The sequence below is a fragment of the Silurus aristotelis genome, assembly GCF_946808225.1.
Source record: "Silurus aristotelis genome assembly, chromosome: 10".
Lineage (NCBI taxonomy): Eukaryota > Metazoa > Chordata > Actinopteri > Siluriformes > Siluridae > Silurus > Silurus aristotelis.
The window spans coordinates 16047275-16066347 of NC_139583.1; the positions used below are offsets into that span (position 1 = coordinate 16047275).

At 40.3% G+C, this 19073-nt stretch overlaps 1 long non-coding RNA gene across 1 annotated transcript; it reads right to left on the bottom strand.

Annotated features, from left to right (window-relative positions):
* Nucleotides 1–16485: 16485 nt before the first annotated feature.
* Nucleotides 16486–18455, bottom strand: LOC310732716. The gene is made up of 3 exons (XR_014535538.1): nucleotides 17774–18455; nucleotides 17249–17408; nucleotides 16486–17018 (listed from the first exon to the last, which is right to left on the bottom strand). It is a non-coding gene; the product is annotated as an uncharacterized lncRNA (long non-coding RNA).
* Between the last annotated feature and the right edge of the window lie 618 nt (nucleotides 18456–19073).

The window sequence follows — 19073 nt, forward strand, 5'->3', positions numbered from 1 at the left end:
TGCTGTGTAGGACCACATATTGTACTCTTCTGTAACACAAGAAAAAATAAATATTTCATCCATCAAATATACAAGGTTAAATAATAATTTACTCACATTAAAAACAATTATGGTTAAATTAAGAGACCTTTCTTGTTGCTGTGCTCAGTCTTGCCATGGTGAGTGACCTGTCTTCCAAAACCTCACCTTAATAACAGAGTTTGCCCTGACTGTGTACAAGTATACAAACTGTGCAAGTCTAAGAAATGATGCTGGTTTAAAGCCAGTGGGTTATCACACCAAATATTGATTTGAGTTCTGTTTTTCATCTGTTTGTTCATATTGCATTTTGTAAAAAGATACAAATAAACAATTAAAATATATATTTTAAAATGATTCTTACTTTACAGCATTTCTACACATCTGCCTAAAACCTGCACAGAAATCTCTCTCTCTCTCTCTCTCTCTCTCTCTCTCTCTCTCTCTCTCTCTCTCTCTCTCTCTTTCTTTCTTTCTTTCTCTAACAGGTGTACATGTGTTCCTGTTAAAATGGGCAATGAATGCAATTCTCATTCATTTAGTTTCCTAATGTGGATCGAATTCTTGACCTTTAAATTAAACTTGAAATGTATACATTAAAAGTGCACATTTAAATGTAATCACAGTGTCATCACAGGAGAGAAAGACAGAGAGATTGATTCACTGTTTAATACTAAAAGATTGTGAAAAAAATAGTGTAAGCAGAGTACCAGAGTGGTCTTTGCCGATAGCATTTGTTGTATACTCTAAGTTAAGAGTATACATATATTTCTTAAACTCAAAACAAGTGCATGAAAAGTGTAGCCTAGACAAGGACTATTTCACAATGTGGGATAAATATATGTTTAACATAGTATTATAAATAGGTACGGAATAAACTGCTTGCACATAATTGACATCCCTTTTGAGTCAGGTTTTTCCTAATGCCATCCCATGGAGTTTTGCCACAGAATATGGCATTTAAGAATGCTGAGGATGGAGCCACAAGGAGGGAGGAAAAGAGGAAGGCCAAGGAGGAAGTTTATAGATGTGGTGAGGAAGGACATGCAGGTAGTTGTTTTGAAAGAGGCAGATGTAGAAGACAGTGGGTATGGAGACGGATGATCCGCTGTGGCGACCCCCAAATGATAAAAGAGTAATTCAGTGTGATTTGTGTGTCTGTGTCCAGTATAATGTGACATAAAGTGACACTGTGCTGTGCAAGTCCAGAGTTAAAGTGACTGTCCAGAGTTACAGTGTCATATAAACATGGCAAAAATAATTGTGCAGAAATAATTGTGCACTGAAGGAAAAAAAGAGACGGAGACAGAAGTCCAGGTACTAGTTACTAGGTGTTTCCTGGTTTAAACTCCGAATGGTTTATGGGAAGAAGCTCCTTCTCATTCTCTCTGTGTTTGCTTTCAAGGAGCAGAAGCACTGTTGATGTCCTGCAGGTCAAGGAGCTTGGTGCACATAGTATATTCAGCTGAAAGCACCACCTTCTGTATGGCTCGTCTGTCCTGCATGGTGCTGTTCCCGAACCAGAAAGTGATACTACCCGTCAGGATGCTCTCAATGGTGGAAGTGTAAAAAGTCCTTATCACCTGGGAGGGTAGTGTAAAGTCTCTTAGGCATCTCAGATGGTACAGACGCTGCCGGGCCTTATTCACTAAGTTGTTGATGTGACAGGACCAAAACAGGTTCTGTGTGATATGAATGGGTGTCCCATTAGTTAATTAGTTCACAGGTGTTGTGTTTCCATGCTGATTAGTATATTTGTATAAATACAACTTTGATCATTGTAGATTTGCAAAGTATCACAGATAACGTGGTGATAAAAATGTAGCGCCCCCTGCCCTACTTAGTTGTGTCAGTAGGGCAGGGGGCGCTACATTTACCTACTAAGGTAAATGTACATTTACCTACCTACTAAGCTCTTTAGGGTGGGGCGACGGGTTCAATAACTTGGGGTCTCTCGACTATAGAAATTAGAATACTCTGATACCTAAACTCTAAAATACACAATAAAGAGTCATAAAAAAACAGTTTTGTATTTATTTATTTTTTGCTATATAAAATATATTGATATATGAATTATAGAATATTTATATTTATATATTTAAGTAATTAAGTTGACATATGTAGAATAATATATAGGTGTAATTAACAATAGTCAATAGGAATTATAACAGAATGAATTAGTGTCCAATCCACTTACTGAATATACAATGTAAACAGTTCAAATACTTCACTTTGGTAATACACAAATACCCAGCAAGGAATATGCACTCAAAGGAAAATACTTAAACACCCTTACTATTAACTATTTCTGTATCAGTGCAACTGCAACTCTAAACCACCACTTGTATAACACAAAGTGTAAACCTCAACGTACAATATTAGTGGGCCTATTTACAAAAGCAAACACTCACTCACACAACCCCCCGATTCAGGCCTGTGTCGTTGCTTGAGTGCGTTGTGGCCTTTGAAACTTTTAAAACTGGCCTCTTCAGTCCCCTGGTGGTCTAGTGGTTAAGATGCAGCGCTCCCACCGTTGCGACCCGGGTTCGATTCCCGGTCAGGGAACCATCCCCAGCCACTCTTAGTGCCGGTCCCAAGCCCGGATAAATTGGGGAGGGTTGCGTTAGGAAGGGCATCCAGCGTAAAACATGTGCCAAATCAAACGTGCGGAGGATCCGCTGTGGCGACCCCTAACGGGAGAAGCCGAAAAGAAAGTCACAAAACTGGCCTCTTCAATCAAATGAGCCAAAACAAACCCAATAACAGGTACCTGTGCTCCGGTGATCACTCACAGTCTAAGCAGAGACATTACACACAATCCTCTGCGAATAGTGAACTCACAACCTGAACTCAAACTAATCTCTCGTAGTGTCCAACTCAAAGTAGCGCAACACCACGGTAATATGTTGAATGCAGTATATCGGTCCCGTAACATTACGTAGAGGCACTCAGTATCAACACAACAGGTAGTTTGTACTCAAAGCCAAAAAGTCTCACCAACAGTCGATAAGACAAATAACAGTCAGTTAACACATCTCCTGGGTTAACATTTACGCATAAACAAACAAACAAAACACTTTTACAAGGAAAACAAAACCAATATAACACGCGTTTAGCGGTTATTTTACTGTTTTCCCCGCACAAGCGTTTCTTCTTCCGAACTCTCTTTTGAGCGTGACTCGTCTCTATCTTTCTCTCATTTAATTGACTCATTAACCACCAATCACAATACACTCTCATATGCATGGGTGGGTATAAAATAATTAACATCCAATCACAGAAAAGATAATAAAACTAGGTAGTAACCAGCACATGTCTTCCAGGTGCATTTAAACCAAACTTTAGCGAATACAAGGGGTTTCCTAACTCTTTCGCTGCCATTGACGAGTTAAAGGGATACACACTAATTTTTCAGCTCACATAAAAAATTTTAATCTCTTTAAACACAACACAGTTTAATGGGTAGTGTACTTAAACCTTATTATAAATCAAACCATTTTAGCCACAAATATCTGAATAGGGCAGTTATTTAAAATAAGCTGTTAAATAAGTATGACTATAGCTTTTATAAGCACATATGTTTAGTCAAAGAAACATAACTAGTAAGAGGGTTACACTCTCCCCCTTCTAACCCCTCATGCCCTCATGAGGCAAAAAATATTCTACATCTGAACTACTGTTCTGACAGCAGGGCAGGGGTTCGAAAGGACACACTGGAGACACTGGGCCATGGGATGGCACCATACAGTGTTGCAGACTTTCTTCTTTAATTTAACAGCATCTTCAATATGTACGACCATCCCTCGATGAATAACTGTTAATGGTTTATCTGAGGGTTGGCCTAATTCATCATAGTTCAGTTTAATCAAAGGCTTTACCTCTCTCCAAAATTTGCGGCACACTGAAGGTTCTGTCTCATGTTCTGAGACATTTTCGGGACCATTGTCTCCCCCTTCTAATTCATGACCCTCTGCCATTTCCATAAGTTGATCAGGTAGTATTTCTGGGTCATCTTCTGTCACCCAATCTCTTTTTACACACCTTGATCATTGTCCTGACAAACGGTTTCTTGCTCTACTGTAAGCTGAAAAGTCGGCGGCCTACTTAGTATGCTGACTGGATCTTGGCGGTAGTACCAGAAATCGTCATCATCACTTTCTGAAGTATCCAGTTTCTCACATTCATTAAAATAAACTTTTTCCTTCACTAGTTTATTTTGTCTCTTTTTAACTGTTTGCGCTCTGGTTACAGGTGGTTGCATAATTTTGTTCAAGTCATCTGACCTAAACAGTCTCAAATTGTCTCCAGTGGGTAACAGGTGATCTCTGTGAATAGTCCTCTCACCTCCCATTCCACTTTCAGGCCGTAGTCTGTATACAGGTAAGTCTTTGAACTTCTCAGTGACAACATAGGATAAGGAATTCCATCTGTCTTGGAGCTTGTGCTTTCCAGTGAAGGCAAGGTTTTTGATGAGCACTCTATCTCCTACGGTAAGTATTTGGTGTTTCACTTTTTGGTCATAGAGTCGTTTGTTTCGTTGGTGACTTTTCAATGCAGTCCCAGATGCTAACTGATAGGCTTTCTGGAGTTCAGACTTCATTTTCTTAACATATTGCTGGTGTTTAATTCCTCTCTCACCTTCCGTAGGTATGCCAAAACACACGTCGATGGGCAATCGAGCCTCTCGTCTGAAGAGCAGGTAATAAGGGGAGTAACCTGTCGCCTCGTTCTTTGTACAGTTGTACGCATGTACAAGCAAACGTATATGTTGACTCCACTTACTCTTTTGGGTTGGATCCAGGGTTCCAAGCATGGAGAGGAGGGTTCTGTTAAAGCGTTCGGGTTGTGGGTCACCTTGTGGATGGTGATTTGCGGATTCCTAACATTCCTAGGAGCTTTTGTATTAGTCGGCTTTCAAAGTCCCTTCCCTGATCAGAGTGAATACGGGAGGGTAAACCATAGTGAAAAAAAGAACTTCTCCACAAGGACTTTAGCCACGGTCACTTACACTGGAGACTGAAATTATAAGTAGCTAAAGCTGCTAGCCAGCTGTGAACAGTTGCATTCAGCTTTGCACTCGACAGCACGTAGGTAAGAGGATTATTGTCAGTCCGCACAACAAACTGGGTACCATACAAATAATCGTGATATTTATCTACGACCGCCCACTTCAATGCCAGGAACTCTAGTTGGTGGATCGGGTAATGCTGTTCTGAGGAACTCAGCTTTCTGTTCGCAAAAGCCACGGGCCTTCTTGTTTTAAGACGGCACCCAGACCACTCAGACTAGCATCAACATGGAGGACATAAGGCACTGTTGGATCAGCAAAGGCAAGTACTGGTGCATGCATTAGACAATGTATGATTTTCTTAAAAGCATCTGTGCAGTCTTTGTCCCATCGAACATTTCTTTCTCATTGTAGTATTTCTTTACTTCCAGCTTACCTCGTCCTTTTGCAGGTGGATAGCCTTTCTTGAGCTCAGTTAATGGTCTTACAATGGCAGAGTAACCCTTAATGAAGCGACGATAGAACCCGCAGAACCCCAGAAATGATCATAGGGATTTCAAGTGTGTAGGTGTCTTCCAGTGAGCCACAGCTGCTACTTTCTCTGGGTCCGGGGCTATGCCTGCTGCTGTGACAATGTGCCCCACATACTTCACCTGTGGCTGGCAAACCTGGCATTTGTCTATAGATACTTTCAGACCAAATTCCTCTAGTCGGTCAAGAACTTTCATCAGTCGCTCCTCATGCTCCTTGAGTGTTCGGCCAAATACAATGAGGTAATCGAGGTAGACAATTACTTGCAGGAGGTGTATATCACTGACCACTCTCTCCATAAGCCTCTGAAAAGTGGCTGGTGCCCCAGTGATGCCTTGCGGCATGCGTTCGAACTGGTAGAACCCCAGTGGGCAGATGAAGGCAGTCTTTTCTTTGTCTTCTTCAGACATGGCTATCTGATAGTAGCCGCTACGTAGATCTACGACTGAGAACCACTTGCTACCAGACAAACAGTCTAAAGCATCATCGATCCTTGGTGTGGTGTATTGGTCAGGGATAGTGCGGCTGTTCAAAGTTCGATAATCAATGCACATTCGTATAGCTCCACCCTTTTTTTTTGAGCTATCACAATGGGAGAGGCATAAGGACTTCTAGACTCTTTGATAATGCTAGCGGCTAGGAGATCTTTAAGATGGCGTCGTACATCATCAATATCGTCTGGAGCAATACGGTGAGATTGTTCTCTAAAAGGTCGGGAATCACTTAGTCTGATCTGGTGATTAACATCTTTGCTAAACCTACATCCCATTCTTCGAGGGAGAACACGTTACTTTGTTCAGCCAACTTCAACCGTAATCTCTCTTCCCATGCTGCAGGTATTGTCAAGCCACCAAAGTTAAACAACTCTGGATCGATAGGCTTTGAGTTTTGGATTCCAGGCGCCACAGTAACTGCCAGTAGGGAATACATGTGCAATTATAGTGCCAGCAGGAATGGACAGATCTTTGCTTGTTTCATTGTGGACCAAGACTCTAAAATTATTCACATCCACAGCAGAGGAGTGCAATACCACCAGGGGAATGAACAGCCAGCAGGAAGTGGATCAACTGATGGAGATTCAATTATAAAGATATCGTCCTTTAGTGGCTTTTTTGGATTCCACTTTGCACGTAGCATAATGCTCACCCCGGGACGGGACAGTAAAGTTTCCTGGGCCCACCCATTTCACTTTCCCTTCTGGCTAATCAGGATCAGAGGTTTTAAAGCTCTGTGGTGTATGACAGACTGGAGGGGTCTGAATTTGTAGAGTGTGGGCAGTATTTGTCACGCTTGTGGGCTTGGTAAGCGTTGTTAGTCTCTGGAAAAAACTGGCATTTTTGCAGATTATTACTAGAAACTGTGGAGGACCTTTGGGGTCTGGGCAGACTAAAGCAAGGATGGATACAGACTCTTCTACACCAGTGAGAGACACAGGAAATTAAACATCTACAACAATGTATCCTTTATAAAGATAACTGGACGAGCCAAGTCCCCAAATGGACAACCCAGTAAGAGGATGAACGGGTTCATCTGGTAAGTTTTGAGAATACCATGAGTCAAACACAAGAGTAACCTGAGAACCACTGTCCAAAAGAGCATCACATGACTGTCCACAAATCTTCACCTTCACTGTCGAAGTGGGTCCCAAAAACCCTTTGGTAGACCGTTTGGATCATAGGTGTGTATGTGGCTATTTTTTGAAAAGGTACGATCTCCAGAACAGTTATTGAGTGGCTTCACTCTCTTTAGCCTCACGGATTTCATTCAGTAAGTTCAGGAAAGTAGGTGGTCGCTCTTTTCTCTCCCTTAGCCGCAATTGCAGGAGCATCATATCTGATTCAACGGCTCCTCGGATCAGCTGATTTACTCTTGCTCTGTCAACATTGGCCGAAGACAAACCTCCTCTTTGAACAACTTTGGTCAGAGATTTCTCCATCCGTCTAAAAAAATCAGATAATGATTCTCCAGGAGACTGGCGTAGTAGTCAAAAAGCAAAATACAAGTCTTCTCCAGACTCGGAGGATCCAAACGTGCTTTCCAGTGTTTCCAGGTACTGCAGGGCACTGGCATCAGGACTAGAAAGATGAACAGCTTTTATGATTTCAAGTGCTGGTCCCTTTAAACTTTCTACAATTCTCTGACGTTTTTCTTTCTCAGAGCAGTCACATTCCGTTATCATTATTCTGGCCTGCTCGATCCAATGTTCCATGGTTTCCTCTCCTGCATTGTTGGGAACAGTGCCCGAAAAGATACGTAAACGACGGTAAGCATTGCTGTCACTTTGTGGTTTCACTGCTTTCTCTAGGATCTCACCCACAGAATGAATAATTGACTCAGGGGAACTGGTATTGGAACCAATAAAAGGAAACAGAGCTTGTAAGTCAGTCATAGACTTTCCCTCAACCATGAGAAACTTTGACAGCTTATTGGTGAATTCTACAGGGGCGGCTGGTGGTGAGTCACTTTCAGTGAAAACAACTATCTCCCAGGCCTCCTCACCATCACCAAGCAGCAGTTTGGTGGGACAGCGTGTGGCGTCTATGACTTCTCTACACTCACATAACACTAACAGAGTAGTTGAGGTGGGTCCATGCCTGGTATCTCTAACACGCACTCTTCCAAAGGCTTTTACACCTTGTGCCACTTCCTCAATTCGTGCCACTTCAGTAGTTGCTGGTACTCCAGTCAGCAGCAGCGCATGACTTGGGTCAATCCCTACCTCACTACACCAACTGGTAAGTTCAGTTTGAAAGAGAGGGTCACTTCTTAAAGACATGCTTCAAGAGTTTAAAACGTTTTATGTCTTCTTTTAGGGTACCAGAGGAAAGAAGAGATTCCCCGTACGGGCCACCACTTTATGTAGCGCCCCCTGCCCTACTTAGTTGTGTCAAGTCTAAGCTCTTTAGGGTGGGGCGACGGGTTCAATAACTTGGGGTCTCTCAACTATAGAAATTAGAATACTCTGATAATTAAACTCTAAAATCCACAATAAAGAAACAGTCGTAAAAAACAGTTTTGTATTTATTTATTTTTTACTATATAAAATATATTGAGATATGAATTAGTGGTGGGGAAGTGGTGGCTCCAGCGGTTAAGGCGCTGGGTTGCCGATCGGAAGGTCTGGGGTTCAAGCCCCGTTATCGCCAAGCTGCCACTCTTGGGCCCTTGAGCAAGGCCCTTAACCCTCTATGCTCCGGGGGTCCCTTACGAGGGAAATATCAAGGTCCGTGACGTCGGAGTGACGTTGGGCCGCCTTCCCATGGGCTCACCACCTGCAGGAGGGACCGTAAGGGACGGTGCTGTGAGGATCCTGCGACCCGAATTACAGATAATCGGGAGAAAATGAATGAATGAATGAATGAAGTTGACATATGTATAATAATATATAGGTATGAATAACAATAGTCAGATTCCAATAATTAGTGTCCAATCCACTTACTTATTTATTTATAATTATTTATTTATAACTGTTTACCCCGCACAAGCGTTTCTTCTTCCGAACTCTCTCGAGCGTGACTCATCTCTATCTTTCTCTCATTTAATTGACTCATTAACCACCAATCACATTACACTCTCATATGCATGGGTGGGTATAAAATAATTAACATCCAATCACAGAAAAGATAATAAAACTAGGTAGTAACCAGCATATGTCTTCCAGGTGCATTTAAATCAAACTTTAGCGAATACAAGGGGTTTTCTAACTCTTTCGCCGCCATTGACGAGTTAAAGGGATACACACTAATTTTTCAGCTCACATAAAAATTTTTTTATCTCTTTAAACACAACACAGTTTAATGGGTAGTGTACATAAACCTTATTATAAATCAAACCATTTCAGCCACAAATATCTGAATAGGGCTGTTATTTAAAATAAGCTTTTAAATAAGTATGACTATAGCTTTTATATGCACATTTGTTTAGTCAAAGAAACATAACTAGTAAGAGGGGCACAAAAATAAATAAGCTGTTCTTAATAAGAGTCTGTCTCTGATGAACAAGCCGGTGGCGACTGTTTATCACCACATTATCTGTGTAACGCTGCTTTGAGACAATGTTCATTATTAAAAGTGCTATACAATTAAAAAAAAAAAATTTTAATTGCTTTCTGAAAGTTAAGCATTACAATAGTCTAATCTAGATGTAACAAAATCATGAACTAAAATCATAAACTGCATCCTATAATGACATCATATTTCTAAATGTAACAATATTTCTAAGGTGAAAGAAGGCGATCCTGGTAATGTTATTCAAATGAGCGTCAAAGTAAAGACTTGGGTCAATAATCACACCAAGGTCTTTGACTGCTGTATACATTAAGACAGAAAAAACATCCAGAGATGCTACATAATCTGAGTTTACTTCTAGCTGCATGTGGTCCTCGGAAAAGTGCTTCCAAAATTTTTAAGCTGATCTCTCTTATCTGGCTTTGCTGAAATATACAGCTGTGTATCATCAGCATAGAAATGGAAGCTAATATCATGTTTATGTATAATAACGCAGAGGCAGCATATATAAAGAGACCTATAATGCCAAGCTCCAGCCCAAGTGTGATGGGACAGCCTCCATGCTCCAACCTGAGGCTGACAAGCTGGCCTCACCTCATGCTCTATACCTTGCTTCAGCCTGAGGCTGACATGACAACCTTACTAGCCATGCTCCACACCATACTTCAGCCTGAAGCCGACAATGCGGCCTCACAAGCCATGCATCAATTCAATTCAATTTAATTCAATTAATTTTTATTTGTATAGTGCTTTTAACAATGAACATTGTCTTAAAGCAGCTTTACACAGATGATGATAAAAATGAATAAGATGTTCTTTATGTGTAAGTTTGTCCCTGATGAACAAGCATTGTGGCAAATGTAGCAAGGAAATTTCCCCGAGATGGCATAAGGAAGAAACCTTGAGAGGAGCCAGACTCAAAAGGAAACCCATCCTCATCTGGACCGAATTTCCATTTATTACAGATAAACTATATGGCGGGGTACAGTGATGGTGATTAGAAGCAAACTGTAGTCCTGAGTCAGTGTAGCCGACTGTTGACATTAACTACAGTCCAAATCCATCATCAAAATCCAAATCCAGCTCCCGTTCTTACAGTCTCCACTACTGGCTTCCACTACTCTTTCCCATAACATTTGGGTGTGACTGATCAACTTTATTCCCCTGTAGTTAGTGCAGGCCTGCACATTTATTATGCACATTTATTACTCTTATTCTTAAAAATTAGTGCTACCTTTAAATGTTTAGCCAAAAATAGCAGGATAAAGAGACAGTAGTTCACAGAGAAATAAGCATGTAAGATTAAAAACAACCCAAAAGTTGAGTACCAATTTCAATTGTCAAGTTACTTTAGTTTTTTTACAAATTGTGAAAAATTTTAAAAATATTACAATTGTGACCTCAAGTTGGATTAAGATTGGCTCAATTCATTAGAAACTTTTTCTTGCATTCATTCAGAGAAGAAGAACTACGAAAGTGCATTGCATTCAGAAAGAAAAAAAAATCACAGAAAGGATCTAACAATTATGACTTACTATCTCATAATTATGACTTACTAACTTATAATTATGACATATCTTCACAACTGGACAAAATGTCTGTGTATTGTTTTAAAGCATGGTTATCTATTTGCTATCTGCACTTGCACATCATTAAAAACAATAAAAATTTTAATTTACAATTTACACCTTGCATAATCAGATTTTTTTTTTTTACAGAAAGAAACAACCCAGCATGAGTGAATTTGTTCAAAGTAGAAATCAACTATGCACGCCTCAAAAAGTAGCCACTATTAGCGTTAAAATATAAATATTAAAGATAATTCAACTCAATATCTTTTTCACTTTTTAAAGTACACTTTCATACACAAATACCCTATTACATAGTTATAATAAGCAAAACAGCTTATAAGTATATATATATATATATATATATATATATATATATATATATATATATATATATATATATATATATATATATATATGTACTTATAAGCTGTTTTGCCATTGCATTGTGGAGGCGCATTCGTCCCTATTCCCCACAGAAAGAGCCAAGATCGCGTTCCACATCTCCCTCCTGTCTGGAGACTCTTTATCTCTCGCCAGTTAGTTGTGGAGTGCGGCTGGAAGCGATTTCAGCTCATGCACCAGCTTCAGAGTTTCCCCGAGAGCTCCGCTCCGCTCCAGAGTTTCCCCAAGAGCTCCGCTCGGCTCCAGAGTTTTACCGAGAGCTCCGCTCCACTCCAGAGTCCCCAGGAGAGCTCCGCTCCGCTACAGTTTTCCGCTGAAGGCTCCGAACCTCCAACTGGTCGCAAAAGAGACGTTGAACCGCCGCCTGGCTGCGAAAGGGACTTGGAACCGCCGCCTGGCCGCGAAGGGGCCTTTGTACCGCCGCCGGGCCGTGACACGGAGAAAACGTCGTCACTAAACCCTTCCGGAGGGCCTGTCTCGCTTTTAAGCTCCTCAAAAAGCGACGACTCGCCTCTGAGTCCCTCCCAAGACCACTTCACGCTCCCAAGCTCCTCCGACGGCGAGGGTTACGCTGAAGGCGTGGCTCATCCTCGGGACTCCGTCGAGGGCACGGCTCAGCCTCTGTTCTCCGTCATGGGCATTGCTCCTTCTCCGGTCTCCATCCAGGGGGTCATCCAGCCCGGAAACCCTTTTAAGAGCTCCATCCAGCCTCCGGGTTGTCACCAAGGTCGTCGTGCCGGTCTGGGTTTCCGTGGTGGAAGTGGCTCCGTTCATGGGCCTTCGTGGGGGACGTCGATCCATTTCTGACCTCCAGTGTAGGCATCTCTCTGCTCCAGACCTACTCAGAGGACATCACTCTGCTCCAGTTCTCCATGGTGGACAACTCTCTGCTCCAGACCTATGCAGAGGACATCGCTCAGTCTCCAATCTCCGCTGAGGAGATTGCTCCATTCCTGTCCTCCGCAGTGAACCGTGCTCCGTTCCAGGTCTCCAGAGTGGGCATCGTTTGGTTCTGGCTCTCCACTGGGGCTGTCACTCCGCCTCGGGTCCTCCTCTGCCCCTCCCTGTTCCGCTGCAATGCTAGCCGGATCCCCTTCGCTCCTGGACGACAGCCGAGGTCCTCCTCCAAATGCTCTGGCCCACCAGGCTGTGTGGATCTGGGGCGCCAGGTGCCGCCCTTTTGGGGGGCGGTAGTGTCAGGAATTCACCTGCCATGCCCTCTTCGGCGTCTGTCATGCCTCTGGTTTCTCTGAAGCTCCTGGCTTAATCACACACACCTGGGACTCATCTGCTACTAATTCCCGGCTCCTATATAAACCCCTCACTTTCACTTACTCACTGTCTGTTATTGTTCATAAGTGTGTGCGCATCCCTATGCATTCCTTCCATCCCGGACTCTACATTCTTCCTCCGGCTGCGCTTTCTCCCAAAGCACACCCCAGATTACCCCTTTTCCTCCCGTGTGTTCATTCTTGGACTGTGTGGACCTCGCCCCTCCAGAACGTACCAAGGATACCTCTCTCTCTGGGTTTCTAAGGACTGCCGTGTGTGTGTGTTTGTGTGTATCACTCTCTCTATTCAGAGGGAACCAGAGGGTTAATTGTGTGAATCATGGTGGATTTGGCGTTTACTGATAAAAAATAATTTTCGGTGAAGTTTATTTATTTATTTTACAGCTAAGTAAAGGATGTGGTAAATAAATGTATGTTTTGCTGAAGGTTTAAATTTTGCCTCTTTTATATTGTTATTTATTTATGTATTTATATTTTTTATAAAAATGGTAAAAACAGAAATGTGTGCTGAATTGATAGCGCGTTAATAAAATTTTGTGCCATTTAAAATAATTTTTATTTTGACAGCCTAATATATATATATATATAAATATATATATATATATATATATATATATATATATATATATATATATATATATATATATATATATATAAATACAAAACTAATTAAAATGTTGTTAACTAATGAATGTGTCCATGCTGAACATCCACATATAGAACACAAGCAGAGAAAAGATAATGATGATGATCAGGAATGTCTCTGTTCTCAGTCATGTTTACATCACTGACTCCCTCTGTCTCATCCATGTTAGCTTTACTTCTTATTGCCTTCTGCCTGCTCATTCTTAGTTTCGTAAACTAGTCTACGTCTGTGGTAAGTGAGAGCAGGACTTTATACACCAGTGGATTGAAAAAGATGCGCTATGACAGGAAATCGGTTGATGGGCTGAAATCGGCGATTAGTGAAAATAAAAAATATTGATATTTTACCAAATCAATGAATTAAAACTAAAGTAACGATCTGGTTTTGAAAATGTAAGAAGTACAGATATTTGTGTAAAAATTTTATGAGTAAAAGTAAAAAGTGTGAAAAATGAATAGTGGAGTAAAGTACTGATACCAAAAAAATCTACTTAAGTACAGTAACGAAGTATTTGTACTTCGTTACTTCCCAGCTCTGCTGGTTATGTACCTGCAGAGGTAATCTTAAGTAATATTTTGAACTGGTAGTTATCAACCCCCTAATTAAGAAACCTGACCTTGACACTTGTTGGAATAAATGTTGTTGGAATAAAGGAAACAGCTCTCTTCTGGCTTAGTTCTTTTTTGACTGATTGCTATCACTTTGTTGATGTAAATTGTGAATTCTCTACACTCTCTGAGGTAAATGTTTGGTGTTCTGCAAGGATCTGACTTCTGCTCTTCTTTATATGCTGCCTCTGGGTAAAATTATACATGAACATGGTATTAGCTTCCATTGCTATGCTGATGAAATAATTTCTCTCAGTCGAGTTAAACATGCTCCTGAGATTTCAGTGACCACTGTTCCTGCCCCTCCCCCCTTCGTGGATCTTCCCACTTTGTCCAGGCCTGCCTCTGGATAGTGTTCTCTTCGATTGGAGGCCACCCTGTGCAGCTTGGGATGGTTTCTCATCAACACCTTGGGTGGTTCCATGAAAATCCGGACTAAGAACAGGAGCTTTGAGGATGGATTGGACTGTAGCTAATGTCAACAGTCTAAAACATTGACTCAGGACTTCTTTTCGCTTCTGATCATCGGTGCAACAGAAGCTCTGACAGCATCTCCTGACATTATCTAAAATTCTACATCTACACTGTTTTACATGTATAGGACAGGAAGAGCTGTATAATGTTATTACCAAAGCTAAATCAACAACATGTCAGTTAGATCCCATTCCAACTCATCTATTGAAGGATGTGTTATATACAGCTGGTGAGCCTCTTCTCAATATTATTAACTCCTCACTATCGTTAGGTCACATCCCTAAATCCCTCAAGTTAGCAGTTATTAAGCCCCTCATTAAAAAACCTAATCTGGATCCAAACACGCTATCGAATAACAGACCAATTTCAAATCTCCCATTTATGTCTAAGATTTTAGAAAAGATTGTCGCTGCCCAGCTATGTTCCCACTTGCAAGAGAACAATATCTTTGAAGAGTTTCAGTCAGGTTTTAGGCGCCATCATAGCACAGAAACTGCCCTAGTTAAAATCACTAATGACCTGTTTTTAGCTTCAGACCAAGGCTTCATCTCGCTGTTTGGTTTTATATGTTAGTGCTGCATTTGACACTATAGACCATGATCTCCTTCTAAATCGCTTATAGAATTACATCGGCAATCAGGGACAGGCATTAAGCTGGTTTAAATCCTACCTGTCCAATCGTTACCATATCGTAGACTTAAATGGAGAGTTATCCAGGCTAACGCTAGTAAATTATGGCCTGCCTCAAGGTTGAGTTCTAGGACCCTGCTTTTCACAATATACATGCTTCCCTCAGGAAATATTATTAGAAGGCATGGAATTAGCTTCCATTGTTATGCTGATGATACCCAGCTATATATCTCAACAAAACCAGGCGATACAGCTCAATTAGCTCGCATAACTGAGTGTGTTAAAGAAATAAGAGATTGGATGACCCATAACTTTCTACTACTAAATTCTGATAAGATGAAGATTTTGCTCATCGGCCCAAAAACCAGTATACAGAAGCTCCAGCATCTCAACCTGCATTTAGAAGGATGTTCTGTAACCACTAGTTCAATGGTAAAAGACCTGGGAGTTATTTTAGACAGCAACTTGTCTTTTAATAATCATATCAACCAAGTTACAAAAGCAGCCTTCTTTCACCTTAGAAATATTTCTAGGTTAAGAAACATGTTATCTATTTCCGATGCAGAGAAGCTCGTCCATGCGTTCATGACCTCCCGAATAGACTATTGTAATGCATAACTAGGTGGATGGCCTGCATCATTAATAAACAAGCTTCAGTTAGTTTAGAATGCGGCAGCAAGAGTTCTTACAAGGTCAAGAAAATATGACCATATAACCCCAATCTTATCATCCCTGCACTGGCTTCCTGTTAAGTTTCGAATAGACTTTAAACTACTACTAAAAAGCACTAAATGGTTTGGCTTCCATGTATCTTTCCAGTCTTTTAACCCGCTACAATCCGCCATGCTCTCTGAGATCTCAAAACTCTGGGCTTCTACCCACATAACAATCTTTCTCTGGCCCAGCTCCGGCCCACACAACCAGCTTTTGCTTGGCCCACATACCGCAATGAATTACCGTCCTAGTGTGGACCAGGTCTGGATTCCAGACAAGGGCCAAACATGGGCCATAGCTGGCCCAAGTCTCAGCCAAGTTAAATACTCATAACTGGTCCTGAATTGGGCCAGGTCAAAATATGACATTGGACCCAAAATACAACCATAAGTAAACCATATCAACAGCAGAAAGCCCAAAACGTAGCCACACCTGAGCATAATCCATAGGTTAACTAAACCTGGCAGCCAAAATATGAGCCATAAAAGGGCCATGACAGAGCTATAGCTCACCCACCTGTATGACCATAGCTGGCCCTATTGTGGTCCTATACACTGGAACAGATAGGTTCCACATGTCAGCCTTAACAAAACCATAACCAGGCCACTTGATACACACCATTTCCAAATGAATAGTCACAACAACGACAGTATTTTGAACAAATATTTAATTATATTTAACATTAAAACCTGACATATAACGCTTGAACATCCATGTTTGTCATTAACAAGTTTCACACTTTGCATAACAATTGAACGTCCTGGTTAATAACAAGATTTACTCAACCTATAACACATGAACATCTGTGTTTCTATTCATCAACAAGTTTTACTTTACATAACACTTGAGCCGCCACTTTTATAGTCAGTAACAAGTAGTACGCTTCAAATAACTCCGAAACATTAATGATTCTGTCAACGAACAAGCTCTGGACAGAGCTTTTGAACATCCATTCCTGAAGTCTGTTAACCAGTCAGACTGTCTTCGCGCACCTTGTTCTTCATTCTCTCTTTTCGGCCACCATCTCTGTCTGGGGCCAGATATAGCCATCTTTTAACTGTGGAATCGATTTCTTTTTCTGTTGCCTCAGATGTAAGACGGTTACGCCTCACAGCTGCTGAAAAACACAAGCACACATGGCGTGTAATTAACTTTTGCATCAACAGGTAACGTGGATATTGGATAAAATACAATATTACAAGACAAACTGCACCTAGGACCTCTGGATAAACTGCTGTGTTGTCTTTTCCTGTGTACCTGTCTTCCTGTTTTAATTATTGTTTCTTCCTTCGCGTGTTTATTAAAAGTATGAATGACAGTATATATTGGGCATAAATGGCAACTTACCAATCACAACATCTCGTATCTGTAGGCGTAGAAAGCCAGTCTTTCCATTCACTCCTCTCATGTTAACTTTCCTCGCCAAGGAGTTTGTAAACAGTCCATGCATGATTCTCCAAAAACACTCCCAAATGTCCGTCCCACCTTTAAGAGCCAGTGTGTTTACCTGAAATAATTTATTATTTAAAGTTGTAAATATGGATATTTTTTCTTAAAATTTTTTTGTTTTTCTTCAGAAGGCCTTTATTAACACCATAGAGCCATGTGAATTGCTTTTATGATGGATGGATGCACTTTTTTTGGCTTTAACCAACCAAACTCTATGTTGACTACTCATCACAATTACTATATAAAGCTTAAAGATACAGGAAATTTTCAAACATAACTCCAATTGTATTCATCTGAAAGGAGGAATACACTAAGGATTTTTGGTTTAAATATACCTTAAAGCTGAAGAGAAAAAAAGGCTTATTTGGAAAATAAAAGCTAGCCAAATAGGTTTGAATGTTATAAAATGAAATGCCCACATACCAATTGCTTATGGAGGTCAGGAGTACTCCGCAAATTGTCCTCCATGTCCTGAAGAGTACTGAGATCTTTGAGTGGTAATACATTTCGATCCAGGCCTATCTCTGTCTCCTGACTTGATTGCATACACTGGAGGGTCTTAAAGATAATTCGCAATTGGTCCATCACCATTTTCTGTTTTGTTAATATATTAGGAAGAAGAACTAAGAGGAAAAAAGAGAAAGACAGACATTAGTTTTTTGCTGTACAAATTTTACTGTATACTTGCCACACACCCAACCTAACTATAGCAAACATTATAGAAAACAAATTCAGAAACCTGTAAGAAAAATGCATTGCACTTATTTACCAAAATGCCATTGGTGTTGACATTATTTAATAATTATAAAAACAACATTGCACGTGTATTCACATGGGACACAGCAAGCATTGGAATCACTATATACCTGACGCTTTTATAGAGAAAGGGTTTTGTGCAGATCAGGCTGTGATTACATTATGTTCTCTGGTCACACTTTGCCATAGCTGTGATTACCAAGGTCACATTTGGTTACTGAAAACATAACAGACTGATTGTGTGTTTATGTTATTAATCATTTCATGGGAACATGACTAGCATAGTTTTCTTTATAGATAGTTTTAATGAAAAACAATATGCAGTGTTTTTCCATATGTGATCAAGCTTGAGCTTAGTGGAACATTACACAACACTTATTCGTACATTACTCATCACATCTTGTGCACCAAACACTTCTCTTTAAAACCATAAGCTATGTAGTGATCCCACTGTTTGCTGTGTCCCAAATAAATGCACATGTAATTTTGTTTTTATTCTTTAAACTAATTTTATATAAATTAACATTTCAAGAACAACTATTAAAATTACTTTAATACTAATTATAACTATTTTTATATTAATTTTTTTTAATAAAACTTTTAATAAATTTTTAATACCCTTATTTAGCAATTGATTTGTTTCATGCAAAGGTAACACTTCAAATTAAGCTAATTAATTTAAGATATAATAACATATAAAATTTAAATACTTTTAAGTCTGAAATATTGCTGAGGTCAAGATGCCACTGTTACAAAGTCAACAATACCATCATCAACACTAGAGATATGGCCTTGGGTTAGGATTTGTATATTAAAAAAAAAAAAAAAAAAACAAGTCCTACAATCCAAGATGACCTTAATCTGCATGGCATATTAAGAACACAAATTCAAAGCTGTCCCAGTAGCTCACAGCCCATTAGAACGGAATGATCGAATTAGGTTCAAAGATGAGGTATGTATTACCTTG